The sequence below is a fragment of the Physeter macrocephalus genome, chromosome 12 (genome assembly GCF_002837175.3).
Source record: "Physeter macrocephalus isolate SW-GA chromosome 12, ASM283717v5, whole genome shotgun sequence".
NCBI classification, from domain to species: domain Eukaryota; kingdom Metazoa; phylum Chordata; class Mammalia; order Artiodactyla; family Physeteridae; genus Physeter; species Physeter macrocephalus.
In genome coordinates, this window is record NC_041225.1 from 15,107,313 (window position 1) to 15,115,707 (window position 8,395).

The 8,395-nt window shown below is 42.6% G+C and overlaps 1 pseudogene; it reads left to right on the forward strand.

Moving 5' to 3' along the window:
- The window catches only part of LOC112066513 (zinc finger protein 2-like), a 12,572-nt pseudogene extending 5,989 nt beyond the window's left edge, over positions 1-6,583 (forward strand).
- The last annotated feature ends 1,812 nt before the right edge of the window (positions 6,584-8,395 follow it).

Genomic DNA, 8,395 nt, shown 5'->3' on the forward strand with positions numbered 1-8,395 from the left:
ATGCCGCGGAGCGGCTGGGCCCGTGAGCCATGGCCGCTGAGCCTGCGCGTCCGGAGCCTGTGCTCCGCAACGGGAGAGGCCACAACAGTGAGAGGCCCGCGTACCGCAAAAAAAAAAAAAAAAAAAAAAGAATCCGCTTGCCAATGCAGGGGACACAGTTTCGATCCCAGGTCCAGGAAGATCCCACATGCCCCGGAGCAACTAAGCCCGCATGCCACAACTATTGAGCCTGCGTGCCACAACTATTGAAGCCTGCGCGCCTAGAGCCTGTGTTCCACAACAAGAGAAGCCACCGCAATGAGAAGCCCACGCATCACAACGAAGAGCAGCTCCCGCTCACCGCAACTAGAGAAAGCCCGCGTGCAGCAATGAAGACCAACGCAGCCAAAAAAAAAAAAAGACATTGAAATACAGTCATAAAGAACAGCAATGAAGGTAAGGTAAAATATAGAGAAAGCATATAGCATCTTGTAGGAAAATGAACCACCTACAGTTTTTTAAATGAGAGAGGAAAGCCTGAGATAATCCCAGAACTCCCTAGACCACAGTAATGGACCAAAACAATGGCAAGCAGAACAGGACATCTGAACAGCATTAAGGAAGACTGCTGAGTCCAAGCCACAGAAGTTCCTAAGGCCAGGGACAAGAAAGTGCAGAAAAGTGGCCAAGGATGTGGCTGTCATGCCAGTGAAGTCTCATCATTCAGCCTGAGGGAAACCCCAGGCCAAGAGTTTCCTTTTGATCTGGATGGAGTCTATAGGATAAGTGAAGGTTGGACTGAGACCCTAGCGTTAAGTAAAAAAAAATTGTATCATATAAAACTGAAAATGGGTACCCTCTCTTCAGGAAGTTGTCCTAAGGGGAAAAAAATCAGATAAATGTTTATCTCAGTTTTGCCTAAAATTGTGAAAAATTGAAACAACATACATACTTTGTAGTAGGCATTTAGATAAATGAATTGTTGTATATCCATAATGCACTACAGTATAATATGGGCCTTGACAATGATTATAGGGTTAGAAAAACAGTAATGATATATTGTTAAGTGATACAAGCAGGATACAAAATGATTGGAACTTGAGTACATTTACAACATATATCTATATGCATAGGAAAAGTCTGGAAGAATCTACACCAAAATTTTATCCCTAATTATCTTTGACTAGTAGGCTTGCGGGTGGCTTTTCCTTTTCTCTTTTTTGCATTTATCAATTATCTACAATGAATATAGAATATTTTAAAGTATTTTAAAAAGTGCAAAGAAGATGAGGAAACACATTTTTAAATGCATAGAGTGATTAGCATCAAATTTAGCTTAGTGTTTACCTCATGGGGGGGAAGGGGGAGGGGATGAGGGAAGGGCTTCAATCTTAGCTTTAATGTTTATTTCTTAAGTTAGATGGTGGGTTCATAGGTGTTTGTTTTAGTTTTTATGCCTTTTGTATGTCTTAAATATTTAAATATGCATTTAAAAACTAAATGTAGAAAATCAAGGCTTTATAAATGCCACTACTTGAAAATTTTAAAAGCCGAAGACATCATAATTTATCTTTTGAGAATTAAAAAAAATTTTATTGACGTTTTCAGTTTTGAGTGTTTTATATTAACTGTACAAAAGGTGAATTATATTTCTAAAACTCTTCCAGTTTGATTTGTAGTTTCATCAAATTCAGGACAGTTGCACAGAAGGATAATTAAGGGAATAAAATTTATTATTTAAAAAACTACCAAAGGACACGGGGTGTCTTCATCACCTTAGTTCCTTGAGGTGCAGAACCTTCTCCATATTCCACTCCTCTAGGCCAAGAATTTTCCTGAAACCCCCAGGAATACCAATTCCATAGGGGAGAGGTTCCTAGATATTTATTGGGAAAAATAAGTGAACTACTTCAAAAGATCTAATTCAGATTTTCTAGAAAGTCAGTCCTGACTTACCTTCAGAGAACAGAAATTAGTATCTTATTCTAGAAATTAACATATGCTTTCTGGACAGTTCCATCATCCTCTCTAGAGAGTAAGGGGCTGTTATTAAACCCTGAGATGGCTATGAATTTCCATCCTAAACGCCATTTTTCATTCTGTTCTTTGTGAACAGGACTTCTAGCCCGTAAACCTGATGTGATTTTCCAGTTGAAGAGAGGTGAAGAGCCGTGGAAACTTGATTTTCAGGAAGCGGAAGAGAAACAAGTCCCAGGAGGTACTTCTTTAGGTATGTGTGAACCGGGCAAGTGGGACTGTGCTAGACAGTTCACTTAGATCCTGCTCCTTGGGGTCTCATAGGCCTGTGGGGATGGTCCCTGCCATACCGGGCCTTGGCCTGGAAAACCTGTCCCCCATATCGAAAGATGGCTTTCCTGTCACCTTTCTCAAGTTCCTGCTCAAATGTGCCACCTTCTCAGTCAGGCCTGCCCTGACCAGCCTAACTAAAAGTGAACTCTCTCCATCCTTTTCCCGTCTCCAGCCCCTGCATGACCTAGCTCTTTTCCCAGCTCTGTCTTCCTAACATACTATATTTTTACTTCTTTATTTTGTTTATTGTCTGTCCACACCTGCTCTCCGATTAAAATGTAAACTCCATGAGAGATTCTTGTTTTATATTGTTCATTACTGTATCCCCAATGTTTTGAACAGTACCTGGTATGTAGCACACACTCAGATATTTGTCAGAAGAATGAATTAGTGGAGCTGTGCATAGCAAGGCCCTTCCTCTGGTTTTTTTGTAGGGGTGGGTTGAGACCTATGTTGTTGTTGTTGTTTTTTTTTTAAGTTTTTTTTTTTTTGATGTGGACCATTTTAAAAGTCTTTATTGTAACCTGTTACAACACTGCTTCTGTTCCATGCCCTGGCTTTTTGGGCATGAGGCATGCAGGATCCCAGCTCCTCGACCAGGGATCAAACCCACACTGCTGCACCGGAAGGTGAAGTCCCAACCACGGGACCACCAGGGAAGTTCCGAGACCTTTCTTTATCTCAGCTCTGCTAACATTTCTTATCTTTCCTGCTTACCCTTTACCATATCTCCCTCCACTTCCTCTAAAACACCCTTCGTAGTCACTGACAGTTCCCTTGCTCAGGTGCTAGCCTGTCTCCCCACTTACTCTCTGCTGTTTACACTAATGGACACATAACAAACTGCCCGGTCATTTCTGTGCTTCTTTGTGTCTCTCCTATTTTTCTGCATCTGTATCTCCCCCTGAAATGCTCTTCTTTTGGCTATTCATATGGTTACCTTGTCTTTCAGATCTCAGCTTAAATGTCGCTTCTAGATGACCATTCTTAAGGGTCCCTCTAATGAAGACCCCACTCCAACTCCCATTCATTATTTCCTTCACTGTGCTTTTCACCATCTGTTCTATTTTGTTTGTTTATTCTTTGTCTTCTGTCTGGTAGAATACAAGCATCACAAGGGAAGGGACCGTGTCTGTCTTGTTTATTAGAATCCCAGTGACTTTTTAAAAAATCTTCTTTTATGTATTTATTTACTTGGCCGTGCCACCAAGGCATGTGGGATCTTTGTTCCCTGACCAGGGTCGAAGCCATGCCACCTGCATTGGAAACACAGAGTCTTAACTGCTGGACCACTAGGGAAGCCCCTAGAATCCCAGTGACTTTTACAAGCGCCTAGCACTTAGTAGGAACCTAGTAAATATCTGTGAATGAATAACTGAAACTTTTTTAATGGACTAAATGCCCACCCTCCACTTCCAGTCTCTATTCCTCTCTTTTCCTCTGCCGTTTTTCACCCTCTCCTTGCTGTCTTTCTCTTGAGGAGCTACCAATAAACCAGGCAATATTTTGTATTCGTTCTTTTCTTAACATATACAATGTTTTCTTTTTCACTGGCACTAAACCCAGTTATATCTCAGTTTTCTATTTGTTTTAGACCAGAAGGCTGGGCTTGAGAGCCAGGACTCAATTCAAAGGCAGGATGTTTCTAAAAAAGTAAAGTCATGAGAGACATTAATGGAAAAACTCAGAGAAGATGGTCCTCTGGGCCCTGTACTTGGCCCAGAAAACCTTGAGGGCACGATGAAGGAAAATCCTTCAGGGGAGACTTTGAAGAAATCCTCCCCCAAGGAAAAGGACTCCAGGCATGGATCCACTCCTGCCAAGAAAACCAACAGTAAAGGGAGAAGCTTTGAATGCAGCATATGTAGGAAGACCTTATTCAACCACTTGTCCCGCACTTGCAATCAGAGGACTCACACTGGAGAGAAGCCCTATGATTGTAAAGAGTGCGGGAAAGCCTTCAGCTATCTGAGTAGTCTTAGAAACATCTGATGTCTCACTCTGGGAAGAACCCCTCTGAATGCAGCGAATGTGGGAAAACTTTCTATTACTGATTAACCCTCACTGAACATCGGCAAACTCACACGGGAGAGAAGCCCTTTAAATGTAACGAGTTTGGCAAGGCTTTCTTTGTCCAATCCTCTTTTACGCGACATCAGAGAACCCATATTGGAGAAAGGCCTTATGAGTGTACAGAATGTGGGACATCCTTTAGCCAGAAGAGCATCCTCGCCCGCCACCAGCTCACTCACAGCGGAGAGCAGCCCTCTGGGTGCGAGGGGTGCGGCAAAGCTCTGACCGCTCCTTGCTCCTCCGCCACAGGGGAGCCCACACCGGAGGGACTCCTTTTCGATGTTGCGAGCGTGGAAAAGTTTTCTTTGACCCCTCATCCCTTAATCAGCATCAGAAGATTCATAGTGGAGACAAGCCCTATAAATGCACTGAATGTGGGAAAGCCTTTCTCCAGAAAAGACGACTCATTCAACATCAGAGGGTGCACACTGGGGAGAAGCCCTATGAATGTGGTGTGTTTGGGAAAGTGTTCAGTTCCAAATCATCTATCATCCAGCATCAGCGACGTTATACCAAACAGGCTTCAGAATATAGAGGTGCTTCTGCCAGACATGGGACCCCCATAGAGACTTAGGATGCTCTTATTCAAAATAACAAAGATTTATATCTGAGCACTTCTAACTACTGCTTATTCTCATGCCTCCATTTGGTACCACAGTCTCAATAAATAGCCTCAATGGACTGTGCCATAGACTTCTCCTGGGATGCTTCAAATTTAAGATCATTCTCTGAGGATCCCCAAATTGGTCATAAGCTCTCCAATCAATATGCTCTGTAGGTGTCTGAAGGGGACTCTAAGATAGGCATAATACATTTTATTCATTCATGCATGCATTTATTTTTTGCTAGAGTGACTACTCCATGAGACAGGAACTATTTCATATCTGTGCACTGCTGTGTCCCCAGTGTGGTGCCTGACACTTACTACATATTTCCTGAATGAATGAATACCTGTCTAGTCATGAAAACTTGAGTCCCAAATCCAATGCACTTTCTAGAACTAGACACTTCAGTAAGAAGATAAACATCAAGCTAATATATTTAGCAATGCAAATATCTCCACTGTAGTTGTGCTTTTGGCTCTTAATCCATTCTTCTTGGAGCTTCCTGGAGCTCTGATTTGGTTTATATGCTCTTGTTCTTCAGTTTAGCTCCTCAGGACCTTCAGTTTCCCTGGAGTTTGCCTCTTTTGCCCTCTTACCTGACCTCTGGGCTCTGGTAGAGTAACCCATCACCCAACTATTCTTGTTTCTACCCAACTACTCTTGTTTCTAGGGTAGTGGTTGTTTTTATCTTTAATCTCATTGGTACCTAAGATGCCTTAGCCTGGCTCTGTCATTCCATCAATACCCTGGACACAATACCTTCCCTTTCTCATCATATATTCACTCATAGCTGTTGAAGGGAAACACATTCATACCAGAAGTTCAAAGTCCAGTTGCAACAGCCAGCTGCAGCCATGGCAGCTGGGTGGGGTCCCAGGCTGAAGAAGTCAGCCACAGTGAACCAGGAGATGCGGCCATGTCTAATCTCAAAGAATACCACAAAGCCAAAGTTAACTCCAGACATAGCTCACCCACGAGGGGTCATCCTTCAGTACTAAAGCAGCAGACATAAGGATGTAACTGAAAGCAAGGCCACCATGTCCTATTAGACGTGATGTCCTTCTTGCCCTCAACATAAGTATCTGTGAAACCAAAATGAAGACTGTCCTATCTTCACCTACACAGTGGGGACATAGATGGGCTTCCTCACACCTACATCTCTGAGAATCCCTGCTTAGTAATAAAGCAGCAATTCCAGATAGCGGCCAAGGGAGCATGAACCACAAGATGAGGAGGAGGACAGGTTCCTCATGTCTAGGTGCTTAAAAAGAAAAGCACAATGATTTTAATTTCTTGTGCCATATTGCCACTGCAGTGGATGAAGGATAGAGAATTAGCATGACACTCATCTTTTAACCTGTTAATGAGCAGGAATCTAGAACTTTAGGCAGGGCAAATGGAGTTATAGTGAAGCGCAGTAGCAGAGGTCACAGAAAGTCAGTCCCCGTGACGGTCAAAGATCTGACCCCTGGTGTGGTGCCCGAGCTGTTGAACATGCCATAGGTATTGTGTAAGGATGTGGATTCCTCTCCATCATGCATGTGTATAAAACCTGTGCAAAGTCTGCAGAAGAGGCACATGACCAAATACCCTAGGATCAGCAGTTCAACTTACTGAGCCATGCTATAGAACCTCATGCTAAAGTAACTTGCAATAGCTAAAGCATTGATAATGAGCAGTGGGTAATGCTTATTATGGCAGAAGCTGTTAGTTGCCTAACTTGTAGTCATTCTTTTTGTCTTCTTTAACAATAGAAAATCTGAGTGTACTCTGAGCGGCAGAGTGCTCAACTATATTTCTCAGCCTCTCTTGCAGTGAGGTATGGCTAATGAAGCCAATGATATACTGATATACCAATTAACAGACCAATGGTGTATTGACATAATTGGAATTTGTTGGACAGAACTTCAGGAAAGGCACCTTAAAAGAGAGAGGGACAGGGACTTCCCTGGCGGTCCAGTGGTTAAGACTTCCAATGCCGGGGGTGCAGGTTCAATCCCTGGTTGGGGAGCTAAGATCCCACATGCCTCGCAGCCAAAAAACCAACACATAAAACAGAAGAAATTCTTCTGTAACAAATTCAATGAAGACTTTAAAAGATGGTCCACATCAAAAAAAAAAAAAAAAGAAAAGAAAAAGAGGGACAGCTAGGAAACTCCCTTTTGCCCTTGTCCTTCCCTTCTTTCTACCTGGAATGTGGACTTAATGGCTGGAATTCCAGCAGCCATCTGTGACTTTGAGGATATAAGCCATGCCTGAAGAATGGGAGAGGAAACAAACAGAAGACATCTGATTCCTTGAGCCTCCATACCAGCCCTGGACTGCCTACTTCTGATCTTGAATGAGAGAGATTAAAGCCTTATGTATTTAACCAGTGTATTCACAGCCAAAGGAAATTTCTATTAAACTTTTCAAAGCAATATATAGAGTCAAAAGAAAAGGAACTAACTCTTCCAGCCAGAGAAAATACCACCTCAGACCAGGACCAGAGGGGAGGCAGTGTACCTCATTGTGAGGCTGGCCTGACCTCAGAATTGTAACAGGCCACATCTTTTATAATCAGCTCTGGAGCTCTGATGCCTCCAGGGTTTTGCTCATTGTAGCAAAGTAGTGGTAACAGAGAAAGAGGTACATCTTTCCTGTCCCTATAGCCCAGCATAATTCTTTGCAAATCCTTCATAAGGATCTGGTAATTCAACCCTAGAATCCTTCAAATATCCTTTTGCAGGGCTGTTTTTCTTCAGGCCATTCTCTGCCACTCTTACTTAAACAAACAAACAAACAAACAATTTATCCATATACAACTATCTTTTTTAAGTACACAGAGAATGAATTATAAATTAAACACATATAATCACACTCTTCGAAGCTGGCTAACTTGTTGCCAAGAGTCGGTTCCATATGTAGCTCTTGGCTGTTATTGAACCTGGTTGTGGCCAGGACTTAATGATCCTCCAGGTCTACTGCTTGTCTCTTTCTGTTTGGGGGGGGAGCGTGAAAGGGAGGGACATGATGTGTCTTGGTGCAAAAGGATGACGTGAAGTTGGCTGAAAGTTGTTTCTCATCTAAAGGTCTGTTGGTTTCTCTCACCATGAAAATGCCCTTTCCCACTATTTCTTTCCCATTAACCCCCCAGCAGCGACCCTGCTAGGAAACGGGAATTTTCCCTAACTCTCTTGAAAAGCCTCATTGATAAGTCTATCTGATAGAAGGATAAGATGGAGTAAGACCTCCTTCAATTGAATAAGTAACTTGATGGTTTCAAAGAATCCATGATACTGTTACGATTATTTATTTGTTGTGGGTGAACAAAGCAAACATATACCAGCAAACAAACGAAGGATGGGCTGAAACCAACCCTGAATGTCCTGTCTGGACAAAGTTGGTGCAGGCCACTGTATCACTTGGTTTGATGTAAACTGCCTAGA